Here is a 19,007-nt window from a genome sequence, read left to right as displayed (position 1 = left end):
AATAACATATCTCCTCTGTAAGAACAAGGAACCATGAAGCTTAAGTTCACTGCCTAAAGCTAACATTCTGGTATAATTTATTTTTCCTAGTTGCATATAACCTTAAAATGATGGTCCTCTAAAAGCTATTAGGGAAGATGACAGATTCTTTCCAAGGATTAAATTTAAATCATTTTTGACTATCAAAAACGCTTGGAAAAAAAATAGGTTAGATATATATATACTAGTGTTTAGTCACTCAGTCATGTCTGAATCTTTGCAACCTCATGGATTGTAGCCCACCAGTTTCCCTTTTCCATGGGATTCTCCAGGCAAGAATACTGGAGTGGGTATCCATTCCCTTCTCCAGGGGATCTTCCCAACCCCAGGCAGGCAGATTCTTTATCACCTGGGAATCCCAGGTTAGACATACTGCCTAGTAATATGAATATATAAAACTGGAAAACATACTCAACCATTATTCCAATGAAGAGTGATTTTAAATAACTTCTAAAATATCAACAATTTAAGGAAAAAATTAAAAATCATGAGTTTGAGATGCTGCATAAGACTAAATACTGAAATTAAACAGTGATATAGTGATGCCATTTAAGTAATTTGCAGGTTATCAATGCTTGTATATGTAAGGATAGCTATATGATGACTAATCATCTTGTTTGGCTACTTAAAATATTTTATGGTTCATCACACTATCCAAATAATTTGATGAAAATAATTTATATTTTAATGACTGTCCTTCCAAAAATAAAGTTAAATTCAAATATCACATTTTTCTTCTTTATAAAAATTAATTATTTTCATTGGTCAATGTCATTAAATACTCAGAAATAGGTTTTCTCTTTCTAAGAGAAAGTCTCAGAGTCTAGAGAGTCTTGGATTTTAAAACAGGTACTCATCACTTTGTTTTTAACATTCCCATGCAAAAGAATGTATAAGCTGTAAGAATGTTTATTTTGTTTTATTTTTTATCCAAGTGTCTGTGAAATTTTCAGAATCTTAACTAGACACTCATTTATATATTAGTAACATACTTGTTACATATTTGTAACTCTCTTTGGAATTGGATGATAAATTAAATTCAGCTGAAACATCAGACACACTGAAGGAATAAGCTTTGGATTTTACCCCTAAGAGGCTCCATGACAAATACTTTTTCTTTTGTTCCACTTTGTAAAAAGCTTTCTCTATTCCCAACACTTTTTAATGTAGTTCTTCAATAGTTAACTGAAACTTGCTCTTGCTTTTAATATAAACTTATGATATATTTACTAAATATAAAATAAGAATGATGATCCTATTAAATATAGTCAATATGAGATAAAAAGCCAATTAAAACCCCAGATGGTAGTAAACCACAAGAGAAAATAGCATAAATGGGTAAAGGTAATCAGCTGATTGGTTTATAGATCTAAAGATCCCCAGGGGATGTTTTAAATCTACACATTGTGGCCCAGAATGCTGAATTTTGCATTTGGGAGCTCTGATTGAACTAAAAGATCCTTAGAAGGCTATGCTGTCTCTTGGCTTTATATCCAAGGAAGACACAAAATAGGTTAGTTCCGTCAGAGTCTGGAATAAATTGCACAGAGTAAATTCTCTTCAGATCTTCCTCAGATAAGCTGGCATCTACCCCATTATAAATACTGAATATCTGCTACAAAGTTATAATTTGAGGGAAATGGCGGAATTTCAGTGGCTCAATATTTGACAGTGTATTATTGTTCTCTGTAGAACTGCAGTCACTCTATAGACTGCAGGATAATATAACTCCCCTGACTAGCTATGCTTGCAAATTATGACAAATGAGAAATATTTGTGGTTTGTTACTCTCCTTCTCTTTTAGCTGGTCAGATTAATAATGCAGTTTTTTCCAGTGTTGTAAAAGATATCATAATCCTTAAATGGTCTGCTACGTATATTCTGGGTCAGAAGACAAAAAATATAGAGTAGACTGGAGACCTAGTCAAGAGACACATAGCTCACATAGGACCAAAACAATATTTTATAGTTTAACAGTAAAAGGTAATACTTCAAGCATTAAGCAATTTGAAGCAGACATCATTGGTTTTGTTTTTTGCTAGTTACAAATACTGAACGTTTTGTTGCTGTTCAGTCACCCATTCATGTCCAGTACTCTGTGACCGCACTGAACAATTGTTTGTTTTTTTATAAAGATGAAGGAGTTAGGATTTACTTGTCTGCTTAAAAAATTAAATTTAGTATTAAATATAACTTCAGCCTCTGTTTTAGTCTGTTTAGGATGCTATAACAAAATATCACACACTGGGTGGCTTAAACAACAAATATTTATTTTCTCATAGTTCTGGATGCTGGAAGGCCCATGATCAAGGTGCTGGCAAAGTTGATTTCTTGTAATAGCTCTCTTCCTGGCTTGTTGATGGGTACATTTCTACTGTGTATTTCTATTAGGACTTCCCTGGTGGCTCAGATGGTAAAGCGTCTTTCTACAATGCGAGAGACCTGGGTTCGATCCCTGGGTCAGGAAGATCCTCTGGTGAAGGCAATGGCAACCCACTCCAGTACTCTCACCTGGAAAATCCCATGGACGAAGGAGCCTGGTAGGCTACAGTCCACGGGGTCGCAAAGAGTTGGACACGACTGAGTGACTTCACTAATGACCTCTTCTTTGTGCACTAGCAGGAGGCAGGGAGACAGCAAGCTTTCTGCTGTTTCTTCCTATAAGGACACTAATCCTTTGGAATCAAGACTCCACCCATATGACTTCATTTAACCTTAAAGCTTTCTTAGAGAGCCCATACAACTACAGCCACTGAAGGTTATGGTTCAAGGTATGAATTTGGAGAGGACACATAACTTCACTTCATAAAAACCTGTGAATACATGTTTATTTTGTTGTCCTATATTTTCTTAATCATCAGTTCAGTCCGGTTCAGTCACTCAGTCATGTCCAATTCTTTGCAGCCTCATGGATTGCAGCACACCAGGCTTCCCTGTCCATCACCAACTCCCGGAGCTTGCTCAAGCTCATGTCCATTGAGTCAGTGATGCTATTCAAACATTTCATTCTCTGTCATCCCCTTCTCCTCCTGCCTTCAATGTTTCCCAGCATCAGGGTCTTTTCCAATGAGTCAGTTCTTTGCATCAGGTGTCCAAAGTATTGGAGCTTCAGCATCAGTCCTTCCAGTGAATATTCAGGGTTGATTTCCTTTAGAATTGACTGATTTGTTCTCCTTGCAGTCCAAGGGACTCTAAAGAGTCTTCTCCAACACCACAGTTCAAAAGCATCAATTATTCAGTCCTCAGCTTTCTTTATGGTCCAACTCTCACATCCATACACAACTACTGGAAAAACCATAGCTTTGATTAGATGAACATTTGTTGGCAAAGTAATGTCTCTGCTTTTTAATATGCAGTCTAGATTGGTCATAGTTTTTCTTCCAAGGAGCACGTGTCTTTTAATTTCATGGCTGCAGTCACCATCTACAGTGATTCTTAATCATCAGTGTTTAAGAATTATCCTTTACACCTCATTTTCTTTCAAAAATCAACATTTTTTGTTTATATGTGTGCACTTATATTTTGGTATTTACCTATATATGGATTCAAATTTTTCTATGTTAGATTTACATTTACTGTGAATAATGGCTTTTCTTATCTACTCTTTTTTCTGTTTTGCATCACTTTCCATCTTCTACATAAATGGAATATATCTATATATTAGCTACTTAATTTCTTTTACATGTCTTTAAAGGCTATGTTGGCTTAAATTCATTTGAAACTATAAATTCTCCCCTTCTAAAAATAGATATTAAAATGTGATTCCAGAAGACATATCTTGCAGGTTGGTTAAATATGTCTTTGCATTGAATATAAATTATATCATTCTTTTGGAGAAATAAGGAAGATGAGAATTATTACAGTACATTGGAAAGACTTAGATATCAACCCCAGGGTTGTAGATGTATGACCTTGGACTTGTCATTGAGCCCACTAGTTTCTGTTTCCATAGTAGGCAAATATGAAAGTGAAAGTTGCTCAGTCGTGTCCAGCTCTTTGCGACCCCCATGGAATAGTCCATGGAATTCTCCATGCCAGAATACTGGGGTGGTTAGCTGTTTCCTTCTTCAGAGGATCTTCCGAACCCAGTGAACAAACCCAGGTCTCCCACATTGCGGCAGATTCTTTACCAGTTAAGCCACCAGGGAAGCCCAAGAATACTGGAATGGGTAGCCTATTCCTTCTCTAGCTGATCTTCCTGATCAAGGAATCGAACCAGGGTCTCCTTTATTGCAGGCGGATTTTCTACCACCTGAGCTACTAGGGAAGCCCATAGACAAATATGAAAGTTACATAATAATTGTCCTACCCGTTCTTAAGTTTGTGGCAAGGATAAAATGAGACTATATGTGTATGTAACATGTCACACAAAAACAAGTTATTATTCAGAGAAGCAATTAAGCATAAGAATAGGTTTCATAATTTCTTTTTTTCTTCAATAGAAATATAAACATGGAAAATACAGACTTTTATGTGATCAAAAAATTAATCATGGCAAGATTGGCTCTCACTTTTATCAGGTCTTAAAATTTTCCTCTTGTATTTTTAACTTATATCTTACCTATATTTACCTAATTTTAAAATTTAGCAGCTATATGCAAACTGTTTTAAACTATCAATTTAATCAATTATTTTTGGCAAAGATTTCAGTTTTACTCACAGTTAAGAATTGTGACATAGTTTTTTTGTCTTTCGTGGCTCGCTACAATAGCATACTATTAGAAATAAATTAGAAATTTGCAGTCATTTAAGACCCGCCCCAACCATTAAAAAAAAAAAACACTCTTTAAAATTTTCAAGAAGTGAAAATGAAAATAGTCATGTGTTGTTTAAACAAAACCTAACAGTTTAATAAAGTTTTCTGAGAAGTCTACTCACTGACCCACAGATGGCACACCAATGTAGCAAATAGGAAACAGGCTGTTCTTACTGTAGGATTAGCTAACTTACCTTTGAGAGAATTTTATGAGGTCAGAGAAGGAAAAGTCAGGAAAGGAAAGAAGCCACTTCTGATTACTTTTCTTCTCTGTGGATTTTTGGTAGTTCCAGATCCAGGCACCTTCTCGGTATTAAAATATATTGAGAATTATACTCAGGCTGGAAGCTTAGTATTCACTGAGTACTATGAGCTGACTTTTTTCAAAAAGTGTAAAGGAAGTTGGTTGTGTAAGCAGGCCAAAGGGACTTCACACATGGAACTTATTTGGGTTTGTCCATATTTTCTACATACAGAATTTAGATTTTTATGTGACTAAGGATTTGAAGATTTTCCATAGCTTTCTGTATTTTAATGCTGAGAGAAGAAAGGAGGAAAAAAAAAAAAGACAGTGTCTTCCTGAATTAAGTTTTGTAGATTTCTTGTGTTTTTATATTAACCTATGTGATTGATTTAAGGCAAGTTAATTTTGATGATGCACACACAAAACAAGATTTCTTAATGTGTTTCCCACTAGTTTACCCCATAAGCTGTGAAAGCACGCTTGTTTCTTCTGTGACTGCCATGATACGAATTCACAGGATGTTTGAAAGCATTAGTTATGCAAAATCAGTGTGTTCTCGCAAAGTTTTATAAATTAAACATCTAGTAGTCAAATCAGCGGAGAAGGCAATGGCACCCCACTCCAGTACTCTTGCCTGGAAAATCCCATGGGCAGAGGAGCCAGGTGGGCTGCAGTCCATGGGTTCGCTATGAGTCGGACACGACTGAGCGACTTCACTTTCACTTTTCACTTGCATGCATTGGAGAAGGAAATGGCAACCCACTCCAGTGTCCTTGCCTGGAGAATCCCAGGGACGGGGGAGCCTGGTGGGCTGCCATCTATGCGGTCGCACAGAGTCGGACACGACTGAAGCGACTTAGCAGCAGCAGCAGTCAAATCAGGTTAAAAAGCACACAGGAGCAGGTATTACTTAAGGCACTGATTCTGTAAATTGTCTTGAAAAAACAAGCCTTTTGTAAGGTAAACAATTAACCAGTGTTTTGATCTTCCATGGAGTGTCTAAGTACTCAAAAGCAGGACCCACCTGTATTTAATTTCTTTCTGGATGAGAAAAGAGTAAAAACAGTGGAAGTGGATTGAAATAGCCCAAATCAGAACAGGTAGTTGAAACCACACTCTGAAATCAGAGTTGGATGTGGGGGAGGAGTGAGGATAGCCAGATGAAACTAGCTGCAAAGGGTGCCTGAGGGAGAGTGTGAAGTGGATGTTTGCAGCAACAGAACAAGATCCTGTAGTTAGAGCAAGGCTGATGCTCAGGAATAATAGCCTCACACCTGGCAGGATTTTAGGAGGTTGGTTTGTGGGAGCTCTGAGCCCCCAGAAAACTCTGTCACCAGCCCTTGGGCTGATCATTAAGATCAGAGTTTCTGCTTCCATAGGTTGCAAACACAATTGACTTTCTCAATGTGCAGATAGTATTGTTAGTCACTAAGTTGTGTTCAACTCTTTGCAACCCCATGGACTGTAGCGTGCCAGGCTCCTCTGTCCTTAGAATTCTCCAGGCAAGAATGCTGGAGTAGGTAGCCATTCCCTTCTCCAGGGGATCTTCCCGACAGGAATCAAACCCAGGTATGCTGCATTACGGGCAGATTCTTCAACATCTGAGCCACCGTAACACCTATCACTTGCATAATAGTTTGCAAATATTTTTAGAAAGCTATTTTCCATGAAGTCTCTCTTATGATCCTGTCAGTCTCTAGTACCTTAGTGTGAATGCGTTTATCAGGTCACTGAAATACACACTGACCATCAGATTGTGTGAAAAAATAGGAAAGGCAAAGAGGAAAGTGAAGAAAGGAATTGTATATCATTTACACAGCAGTCAGCTTTCTCTAAGTGATAGGCAATGCACAGGCATGAAACAAGCATAATCCTATCTACTTTCATGCAATGCATAGCTTCTTAAAAGAGAGCAATATTCATCTAATAAATATATAGTACTTAACAACAAAGTGTGCCAAGCGTGGAGAGTGTTGATCAGGGAAGGTCTCTGAAGAAGCAGCCTTTAATCTGAGATCTGAATAGTAATGTGCACTTAACATGTGCTCAGATCTACACTGTGCTGTGCTATGCTTAGCTGCTCAGTCGTGTTCAGCAATTTGCAACCCATGGACTGTAGCCGGCCAGGCTCCTCTGTCCATGGGGATTCTCTGGGCAAGAGTACTGGAGTGGATTGCCATTCCCTCCTCCAGATCTACACTAAGAGGTGCTATTATTATCCACATCCATTGTCCATTACCATTGTCCATATTCTGTAGATGGAGAACAAAGTTATCAAGAGGTTATAAGACTATCCAAGGTCACACATTCTAGTAAATAATGAATCTGAACCAGGTCTCTGCTTCACTGAGCTTACTTATGCGCACGGCTGCCTCACAAGGAAATAGATATAGACAGCAGTCTGGCAAGTCACCGGAGCAGAGAAATCAAAAGATAAACCTCCAACTCTTAAGTCTTGCATAGAACCTTCAAGCAGTAAATAAAACCACAGCATCATCACAGTTGATACTACTGGTTATAAGATTCATGAACTCTAACTGTACAAGTTGTCTGAAAATGTGCTTACTAGAAGGACAGAAATGCTGTGTTTGACCCCTGAGTAGGAAGTCACCTAAAGCTTGAAATTCCCTTACCCCATTCAAAGTGAACCAGCCTTTATCTCATTTTCATACAGACCAAGGACAGTGAGACAAGAGAAGAAAAATTAACATAGAAAAATTAACATATTATATATGACACTTCCTGCATGTAAGATTTTTTAATTGTGTTCAGCTATTTAGGATAATTATACCTAATCACATAATTCCTGTAAATTGGTGACGTGACATAATATAGATGTTTAACAAGAAATGTAGATTAAATAATTATAACATATAGCTGTAATTTATGGATAATGACAGACAAATTTTAAACTTTGCAAAATAGTGTAATTTGAGCCTTCATGGAGATGTCTCACCATTTCAGTTTCCTATTTCTGACCAAGTGCAACAGCTTTGAAAGCTACATAATATAAATGCAAGGGCTTCCCTCTGTTTCTAGGATATCCTAAATATAGAGTGCTTAAGAGACTAATGTGGTTTTAGCCTCTTCTCAGGAATTTAATATGAAATGAACTGCCTTAGAAGGAATTCAGGACTCCACCTGTTTCTTGAGTGAAGTGACCTTTGGGAAGCCTGAAAACTTCCCAAGCAATGGTGACTCTGACCCAGGATCTCTCATTCATATATTAATTGTTAAGTCATGCACTGCATATGTATCAGTGGCCATTATGTATCCTTTGCTGTGCCCCTGCTGAGTGCTGGCCATTTGGGAGGGAGCAGACTTCACTTTCACTTTTCACTTTCATGCATTGGAGAAGGAAATGGCAACCCACTCCAGTATTCTTGCTTGGAGAATCCCAGGAATGGCGGAGCCTGGTGGGCTGCCGTCTATGGGGTCGCACAGAGTCAGACACCACTGACGCGACTTAGCGGCAGCAGCGGAGTCCAAGACAGCCAAGAAAAGAGAGGAGATGAGTAAGTGGGGCAAATGCAACATTGTTAAATCTTCCAAGAGAACAACTAAGAGTCTTTCAACAGGGAACTCTTGAGATTTTCATGAGGACCTATAGTGGAGTGGTGAATTTCAAGACCAGAAGGAGTAGTTGGGAGGCAATTCAGAGGTGAACTGGAGAAAGCACTTCTTCTAAGAAATTTCATAGTGAAGTAGAAGAGTGAAATCAGAGAAGGGGGGTGTCGAGTCTAAAGGAGACTGCTGTCTTCCCCATAGCCCAATGGGACGGTGTAATTTGAATCCCAATGGGAAGTATAATTTAAGTAGAACTCAAGACCCAAGTTGATAGACTCAGTGAAGGAAGTTGTTGCACTTTCCTGTGATGGCTTCCATTTGTTTATAAAGTTCCTCTGATGACTGAGCAAAGCATTGAAGGAACCAAAACTTCACACTGAGCAGCAGAGAGCAGGTGAATGTTTAACTATGAGAAGCAGGAGTAGGAACTGACACAGAATTTCATCCGCTTGTCCTCGTTCAGGGCTAAGTTAAGGTTGTTGACCATGAATGTAGTGTGAATGTGTAGGTGTGAAGGCCAAGATCTGGACTGATATCCAGTTATGGCTTTGCCAAGCAAGTGGGTAGGGATATCAAGAAATCTGGGAAAAGGGAAGTTAGAGTTGTAGATGGACCTTGGACTTTAATCGAGAGAGGAGAAGTGAAGCACAGAAGGAGCCAGTAGAGAAGCTGTAAATGATTCTGAGGACAGGAATTTCTGATGCAATCCAAATTCAAGTATGTTTGAAAACTGTGTGGCAGAACTGAAACATTGACTATAACTATAACTAAACTATAGTTAGAGTGAAGAATGACTGAAGCCAGAATGAAAGTGGCCCCCAGGAATGAGGACAGAAGGTAGCCCCTAAGAGATAGTGTTTCTAAGAAGGCTGACTCTCATGGTTTTCATAGTTTTTTCAGATACCAGAGTGTATCCTCAGCCAATTCCTTAGAAAATAAATATACATTCAGGAAGTGTCCATGATTTTTAAAGAAGTTCAAGTTAAGTTTCTGACACATTATCTGCATGAAAATATTATATATAAGTTTCTGATGCCAATGCCTTTTCAATAATAAAATTATGTATGACTAAACTGTGGCTAAGAATCAAAATTATATAAAAATTTGATCATTAATCCCAAATGGAGATCACCGCTGCTGTTCACTGCCATCTATATGGCCTTTATAATGTCTGAATCTTATTAGGTAGAAGCTAGAGAAGAAAAGATTAATTAGTCAAAAATAAATAGCTGATGTTAAAAGAAATAAAAAGCTGATATTAGAAGAAAGGAAACAAAATCTGAGTACAGTAATGTACATGAGTGGCATGAGGGAAGAATCATTCATTTTTAAACCAAATGAACATATTTCTGAAATGTGATAATAAGCAAATGATAAAACCAAAACCATTGTCTGACAGTCATTGAAACATAGAGAATATATAATAAAGTTATTGCAGAATACATAATTATCAATGACTTAGAATTTCTCCTTCCTTATACTTTGATAATTCACCACACTGAAAGTGAACATAAGCTCTATTTTTCATTTTTTATTATTTTCTAATTCTTTAGAATTGGGGTTATGTTTCCTATGATGAAAATTACTTCTTGGCAAATGATCATGATTAAAATGATTATCATTTTATAGTAGAACTTCTGATTGGGGCTTTCAACTTGTAAATCAGAATGATTTTGTTGTTGTTCAGTTGCTCAGTCATGTCCAACTCTTTTGTGACCCCATGAATTGCAGCACGCCAGGCCTCCCTGTCCATCACCAACTCCTGGAGTTTACTCAGACTCACGTCCATCGAGTCAGTGATGCCATCCAGCCATCTCATCCTCTGTCATCCCCTTCTCCTCCTGCCCTCAATCCCTCCCAGCATCAGAGGCTTTTCCAATGAGTCAACTCTTCGCATGAGGTGGCCAAAATACTGGAGTTTCAGCTTTAGCTTCATTCCTTCTAAAGAACACCCAGGGCTGATCTCCTTTAGAATGGACTGTTTGGATCTTTTTGTAGTCCAAGGGACTCTCAAGAGTCTTCTCCAACACCACAGTTCAAAAGCATCAATTCTTCAGCGCTCAGCCTTCTTCACGGTCCAACTCTTGCATCCATACATGACCACTGGAAAAACCATAGCCTTGACTAGATGGACCTTTGTTGTTGTCCTGTCTTTCACCATCTCTCAAACTCAAGTCCATTGAATTGGTGATGTCATCCAACCATCTCATCCTCTGTCATTCCCTTCTCCTCCTGCTTTCAGTCTTTCCAAGCATCAGGGTCTTTTCCAATAATCAGGATAATCAGAATGATAAGAGGAATATAAAGGCAAATAAATGTCTGTACCCATATGTGTGTGCTTATATGTGTGTAAATGTGCACAGATATGTATGACTTATGTACGTATGTTTCTCTACATGTAGGCCGAGGACTTAGTGACACTGGTTTCTTTGCAAAGAGTTAGCAGTCATGACTGAATTACATGCACTTTAATTATATGGCCTTCCAAGTAAAATTTCTTGAGGAACCATAACCATGTAATTTGAGTCATGATGTGTAATCCAAGAATAGTCCATGTGAAAATGGCTTCTTAAAAGTTATAAAATCATTGGTATTCTCAGTGACAAAATTAAAGATAATTTTATTTTTTTATTTTTTTTAAATTTTATTTTATTTTAAATCTGAAACACTGTATTAGTTTTGCCAAACATCAAAACGAATCCGCCACAGGTATACTTAAAAATTAGAGCAGAAATAAATGCAAAAGAAACAAAAGAGACCATAGCAAAAATCAACAATAAAGATAATTTTAAAAGACAGCATTACCACAGTTTCCGAAATTTCTTTCTTTCTTTTTATTTCATGGTCATATTGAATACAAGGCAAGAAAGGAACAAAGTGCCTACCTGAACAGAGGATACTTTAAGTCACATTCAGAAGAGGAAAGAAGTCCCCAGTTTCTGTGTTTCAGAGACTGCCCAAGAAAAGCCATCATGGCTGAAAGGGGGGGCAAGAGAAGCCGCATGGCTGGATTATTCTTAGTTCTGTGTTTCACGCAACCACACTGTTTCCTCTGAGTGGCTGAGCAAAAGAATGGCTCACCCCTGTTCTGATAGCTCATTTGGAACACATAAAAGCCATCCTCATCAGGATGAGAAAATTATATCACCGATAAGTCAAACTTCCGTACCATTTGGATCCTAGTGTCTAGATAGAAAATGTGGCATTTTTAGACATTAAGACTATTTCGGATTCTTTTGAATTCCTCTAAGAGCAATTGGGTCTGATGTGATGGGTTTTTCCCTTATCTCCCGGGCTATGAAGAGCTCTTTTATCATCCCTGCCTTCGAGTTGGCAGAGTCCCTGGAATAGGTCAGAAAAAGCTCCTACAGATTTTTTTATATTATAGCATTGTTAGCTAAATTAATCCTTTCGCCTAGACTTTTTTCCCCTGAAGAGAAATTCTGTAAAGTTAATTGGAGTCTCAGGAAAAGAACTAACAAAAGGCAGAACTTCAGCTGGCTCAAACAGGCGTATTATCTCAAAACCAAAAAGATGAATTATGAGGGCGGATACTTGCTTTTTAATACAACTGAATTCTGAAAGAAAACAATGCATCTAGTCCATTTCTTTTTCCTCAAGATAAGACAGTTCATGAACATTTGGAGGGGAATACTTTTTTATCTTATTATTCAGGATCCATGGTAAGAGGAATTATATAACTTGTCATAAATCTAGTAAGTATTTTATTAGACATTAAATCTAATTGGTTATTAAGTATTTTACTCAGGAACCTCTCCTCTAGTTTAATACCATGTTCCAAAATTGTATAAAAATGTTGCCTAGTCTCTCTTATAAGGAAACAGAGAAACAAATAGTGTTTTCATTGTGAATTGCTAGCCATCCTATTTATAATATCCATAAGCACAATCTTGACACTGGAAACATCCTCAGTCTACTACTTTTTAAAACTATTTTATTATATTCTAGTATAAGGTCTTGTGTATCCATTAAACTGCTTTCTTGTATCTTTCAAACACCATGACTTAGATACATAAATTTCTCATTTCTAATTAAATTGTTAAATATTAAACTTTTATTTTAGTGTAATTGTTCTATGTTTGCCTCATTGTTATACATTGAAAAAATAGCTTTAGGAAGTAAATATACATTTTAAAATTTATACTTACATATGAATGTATGATATGGATTTGTCACCCTATACTGATCTTGGGGGCTTCCCAGCTGGTACTAGTGGTAAAGAATCCGCATGCCAACGCAGGAGAGGTAAAAATGCAGGTTCGATCCCTGAGTCGGCAAGATCGCCTGGAGGAGGGCATGACAACCCACTCCAGTATGATTCCCTGGAGAATTCCAGGGACAGAGGAGCCTGATGGGCTACAGTCCATGGGTTCACAAAAGGCGGACAGTAGTGAAGCAACTTAACAGGCACGCACAGGCGCACTGAACTTGATCGGAAAGGATACGCTTTTAACTAATGTGGCCACTAGATGGCACTGATCTGCCTTTGGAAACTGCCAGCTTTCAGAGAAAAAAAAAATTAATCAACAAATATAACTCTTTTCTTAACCAATAAACTTTTAAGTTTGCGATGCGTTTTTAATATTAACAAATATCTAATATTTTTTAGAACAACCATAAAAACTTGAGGAAAAAAAAAAAAGGAGCCGCAAATAAGCACTGCACTTTCTACTCTGACATTTTTACCCCTCCAACTTTATAGTTCACTTCAGTCATTCAGTCGTGTCCGACTCTGTGACCCCATGGACTGCAGCAGACCAGGCTTCCCTGTCCATCACCAACTCCCGGAGCTTACTCAAACTCATGTCCATCCAGTCGGTGATGCCATCCAACCATCTCATCCTCTGTCGTCCCCTTCTCCTCCAACCTTCGATCTTTCCCAGCACCAGGGCCTGTTCCAATGAGGCCGTTTTTCACATCAGGTGGCCAAAGTGTTAGAGTTTCAGCTTCAGCATCAGTCCTTGCAATGACTCTTCAGGACTGATTTCCATTAGGGTTGACTGGTTTGACCTCCTTGCAGTCCAAGGAACTCTCAAGAGTCTTCTCCAACACCACAGGAAACTAAGAGTTCAATGTTGAATTTGAAAATTCATCCTTGCCAATCTTCATGAGTATCTCTTTTAAAAAAATATTCATTCCTTTTTCCAATTTTGAGTCACTATTGGTCCCAGAGTTAAATTTTTAAGTTACTTAATAAAAGCCCAAGTTATGCAAATTTGTCTATCAACTTTTTTTTTTTTTTTTCAGAGAAGGAATTTGTTGGCTTTCTCTTTTAGCTACCCATTACAAATCTTACGGTAAAATATGATTCTTTGCTGTGTCATGTTTACTTGACTTTGGTTCCATGAGTATTACTTTTTAGACAGGAAGATAATTTTTATCCCACACAAAGATGCATAGTAAGAACATTCCATTATTTTTTTAAACAACAGACATTTTATTCTTCCCAATAGGAGCATTAGAAATATTTGTGTCAGTTCACTGAGCTTTAATTTGCTCTTATGTAAACTAATGACGATAAATGCAATATGGTAAATTAGTATGTCCATTAAATACCACAATGCTTTGGACTAACAAAGCAATCTATATCAAGGTTCATCAAAATTACCTGTAGAGTTTCTTAAAAGTACAGATACACAGACTCCACTAAATACCCATATACTGGATTGGAAGATGTTTGATGCAAACATGACATGTGTACTGGTTAAGGCCTTAAATAGTGTTGTAGTTTGCAGCCAGAGATGAAAACTATTATTCTTAAAGAGGGAGTTTGATTCAAGAGCATGATCTTACTTCAACACCCAGCACCGTAGCTCAGCACCCTGGAATCTGGAGCCAACTTGCTTCCACTGTGCCACTTATGAGTTCTGTGACCTGTGTGCTCAGTCAGTCGTGTCCAACTCTGTGCAAACCTGTGGACCATAGCCCTCCAGGCTTCTCTGCCTATGGAAGTCTCAAGGCAAGAATACTGGAGTGGGTTGCCATGCCCTCCTCCAGGGCATATTGTACTCTTGCAAAAATATAGTTGCCCTCTATATTGATAAGCTAAAAGTTTATAAAAATTTATATTACTTTACTATATCTATTTTTATTTTATTTTTATTCTACATTGAGTGAGAGTCACATGGATTAAATTGTATAAAGAAAAGAATGAAGACAGTGAGGTAACAGTTTAAAAGAAGCACATAAAATCTTCATAAATTATTTAACAAACTTCTGGATTCACTAAGAAATTAGTCACACTGAAAATTAAGTATGGATAATGAAGAATTGATTACAGATCTTTTTCTTTTTTTCCATTGTCATGTTTCATTCATAAGTCCTATTGGAAAAGTAAAAAAAAAGAAAATTAAATGTATTTTATTTATAAGGGATTTACATTCTGATGTGATCATCAAGCCATGGCCAATATCATAAAATTAAGATTATAACTAGACTTTTCTTAAAAGAAGCATTTAGTAACTAAACCTTACTGAAACTTGAAGTTGGGATTGTATGAACTTCCTCCAAAACTTTTTCAGAGTACATGTATCATAATCTCTTATTCTATTGTCTTGGGTGCTACTGCCATAGAGTCCAGAAGTATTCCACAATTTCCTTTGCCTGAAATTATCCTTCTTTTTTAATCTAGTGATTAAAGTTCTCTCATTCAAACTTAGTTCAAGTATCACCAACTCCAGAAATCTTTCCAACTCTCCTATAAACCACTTACTCTGAAGTCCACCAATCTCTCTGTTTTCAGGCCTTTGGGCTTATTATATTAGTACTTCATAGGGCTAAGCTTATATAGCTGTGATGTCTCCAATTGTATTATAAGCTATAGAGAACAAAGAACCATGACTGCTATAGTGTGATATTTTTAGTCCTGGCATGATAGAGCCTTTTAATCAGAATTTATGATGTTGATTTTTCTTTCTCTTTGTTGTTGTTTTAGTTGCTAAGTTATATCTGACTCTTTTGTGACCCCATGAACTGTAGCCTGCCAGGCTCCTCTATCCATGGGATTTCCCTGGAATGGGTTGCCATTTCCTCCTCCAGGGGATCTTCCCGCCACCAGGATGGAATCTGCGTGGATTCTTTACCACTGGAGCCACCTGGGAAACCCCTTCTTTCTCTTTGGGGCTTTCTTATAACCCTAGACATATTGATATTCATAATACTGGAAAAGTCTAGATTACATTCTAAATGATTGAGGTTTGGATAACTATTCTCATGGTTTACTCAGTAGATTGAGTAATGAGTGACTAGCATGAAATAGAAAGTTTGACCCATCGGAATCATGGAAATTTGGTCATTAAAACTCTTTAAACAGTATCAGCACCAACCACCAATCTAGTAATAAGAAATACTTTGAAACAATTCTTATACAGACAGAAAATGAACCAACTGTAATTTATGTGTATATTTGTATTTATAACTATGTAGTTTTAAAGATCAACTCTACATTATCAAAGAATGGAAACATTATATGTGAAGTAATATCTTGGTTTTGAAGGTCAGTTAATAAATGAGTTAAGCAGGTTTTGTTTTTTTTTTATCTTGTTCATTTCATCATATTAATTCTCTAGAATTTAGCCATTTTTTAAAAAAGAAAAGCATACTGAAAGCAGAAAGGCTCATTTTGACTTTTAAATTATAGGAACAAAATATGTTTTTGATATTTATCAAGGAGTTAATTGAGTGATTCATTTGCTGTTTCATCATTATATTGTTATACATGTTGATGTGTGATTTAGTTTCCATTAACTGTTGCTAGAAGATTAATCTAGTTTAGGATGCTGACTAGGCAAGCAAAATGTTCACTCACTGCAAGCATTTTATAATTAACTCAGCAGCACAGATAAATAAAGAGGCAATCTTATAGTAGCACAGAGGACATGATATGACTGGTTTCTGAAGAAACACATTTTAAATAGCAATTCATTGATTTATAGGTGGATACTTGAAAGTAGAGGGAAGAAACCTTTTGCTTGATATTAAATTATGGCATGTTGTCCAAACATGCAGTATTCCTTAATTTTCATGATCAAAAATATGTTGAAGACAATAAAATACATGCTGAGTAGCACAGTACGTTTCTAATTTGTAATGGCGAAATATATAATCATTCATGTTCTTTCCATGTGCAGGAAGGAGACTACTATTCCACTCTTAAAAGTACAGATCAAATTTAAAAAAGGAGATACTTAAATTATCACATTTCTGAAATTTTTCTCCTTTTTCAAAATGGAAAATGGGTTACAAATATGAAGGTGATACTAAATGTGCAGTGAGACTTCTATTGAGAAAACATAACTAAAGCATACCCAGACACACCTTGGATTCCAATACATGTGTTGAAATCCCCAGACAGATTTACAAGAGCAAAATGTATTATCTGTTAAATCAGTAAATGGAGAACTTCCCCAATCACAAAGCACTATTTCAAACTAGTCTTAGGATAACCAATTATGGCCTCTTGGGATATCAGTCATTCTTTCCAAATCAAATCCAAATAGGACACAGAGAATGTACTCAAGTAGCGCCTTCCCTCTGACTTTGCTTGTTCCTTTTGATCCCAATGACTAACACACCTGAATCATGCTCCATTTCTCTGTTCCAGTAATAATAGCTGGCATTTATATAATGCTTGTTTTATGCCAAACACTAGTCTTAGTATTTTATAGCTACTAGAATGCTTATTCCTTGTAATAACCTCATGGGGTAGGTAGTAGTATCATTACAATCTCATTTTACAGATAAAGAAACAGAGGCAAAGAGAATAACCAACATGACCAAGGTCATGAAGCTGTGTAAGCAAAGCAGACAGGACTTAAACCAAGAAAGTCTGTTCCAGAGACTGTGTAATATTCAGTATTCAAAACCACACACACACACACACACCAGCAAACAAACGTATCTTATGTTTTTTCTGGGAATACAAAGAAGAAACTGATAAGTTTATATGTAGAATGCTGTCACCACCCACCCCCTTAATTTTATGTTTTATTCCTTGCTTGCATTGATCTGTAGATGAAATCTGATACCATTTCTTCAGTTTAAGAAAGTTAGAAACCAGATTTCCTATTTTATGTATGCAGAGATACTTTCCTGATTCACAACCGGAGGTTAGTGCTAGAGGTTAGTGATTGCAGTTAAATGAGCCTCATTTCAAACAAAGTCAAAAGTAAGTAATCTGATTTGGCGATATGTTGTGTTTTTAGAAGTCTTGTATTCTCTCCAAACCATCCTGTCCTCAGGGAATTCATTAGCTTACAGCTAGGCCTGTGGCAGATCCAGCTCAAATCGGTATTTTGAACGTGTGTATGTATGTAGCCTCTCTGTAGTTGGAATTTTCAGTTTGGTAAATACTTCAGATAAACAGCTTCATTATTTTTTGTCTGTAAACTGAAGATAATTGTGTAAATTATAACTAAATTCTATATAAACTATGATCTCTTTATAATTACCTCAATTAATGTTTTTAATTGTCATAATGATTCACTTTTTATTCTAATACCTGAGGCATTTTCAGTAACTCTCTGACACAATAACATATTGCAATTGCTCATGGGCTATATGTCTAACAGAAATTCCCCCCCTTAAATATATATGGAAGCTTCTTGACTTATAAACAGAGTAGGTTCTGAAAGGTTAATGTCATCCCTTTTTAAATCCAAAATGACATCATTCAGATGTGTGCTTCCACTACCCGTTAGACACAAGAAAGAAGACAAATGGTATGACGCATTTTATACTTTTTTGAAGGTTACAATCTCATTTACAGAATTTTCTTAAACTTCTAGAGTAAAATTCCTCATTTCTCCTATGTCACATTCCGATACTTCATTGATCATCATAAAGACAAACTCTTCTAGAAGCAGAAATAAAGAGAAAAATTAATGAGTCTAATAGTTTTACTGACCTACCATATTATGGCTTCTTGATGGGTCCAGCTCAAATGAATACACAACAAAATAAATCAGGACATTTTGGCCAAAATTGAAATTGCCCAGGAACAAATTTACATTAATTAAAATGAAGTAAATTGGCTGATGCCAGAGTGTAACTAGAGAAGTTTTTTAAATTTCTATTAACTCAGGGAAATCTAGAGTTTTGGTTGGTCTAATGAACCTGCCCTCCATGCCCTGAGAATGTCTTCTAGTCATTGATTTCCTTTACAAATAAAAAGAGAAACTACAGACTTGGCACACTTTCTACCAAGTGTCAGAATTAGAGAAGCAGAGACAAGTTCAGGTATATGCAAGGACATAAATAAACAAGTAAAAGCAGTGACGTGTGAGGTTAAAAATTTGGGGGGTGTTGAATCATGAGTCTTCTTACAGAACTACAGTGTCAGATATATTACTTGAATGAAATTCTATCATGTCAACATTTTGT

The 19,007-nt window shown here is 36.7% G+C and overlaps 1 protein-coding gene and 1 long non-coding RNA gene across 4 annotated transcripts in view; one reads left to right on the top strand and one right to left on the bottom strand.

Annotated features, from left to right (window-relative positions):
* LOC123332872 overlaps positions 1-11,623 on the bottom strand; it is a 62,485-nt gene extending 50,862 nt beyond the window's left edge. Inside the window, exon 1 of the long non-coding RNA XR_006550006.2 lies at positions 11,492-11,623. This is a non-coding gene — a long non-coding RNA (uncharacterized LOC123332872). The remainder of the gene's footprint in view (positions 1-11,491) is intronic.
* Positions 1-19,007, top strand: part of ROBO1 (roundabout guidance receptor 1) — a 1,291,095-nt gene that overhangs the window by 407,444 nt on the left and 864,644 nt on the right. The gene's annotated exons all lie outside the window — the stretch shown is intronic.

The sequence above is a fragment of the Bubalus bubalis genome, chromosome 1 (assembly GCF_019923935.1).
Source record: "Bubalus bubalis isolate 160015118507 breed Murrah chromosome 1, NDDB_SH_1, whole genome shotgun sequence".
Lineage (NCBI taxonomy): Eukaryota > Metazoa > Chordata > Mammalia > Artiodactyla > Bovidae > Bubalus > Bubalus bubalis.
Note: the sequence above shows the minus strand (reverse complement) of the source record. Positions and strands in the feature narration are given on the sequence as shown.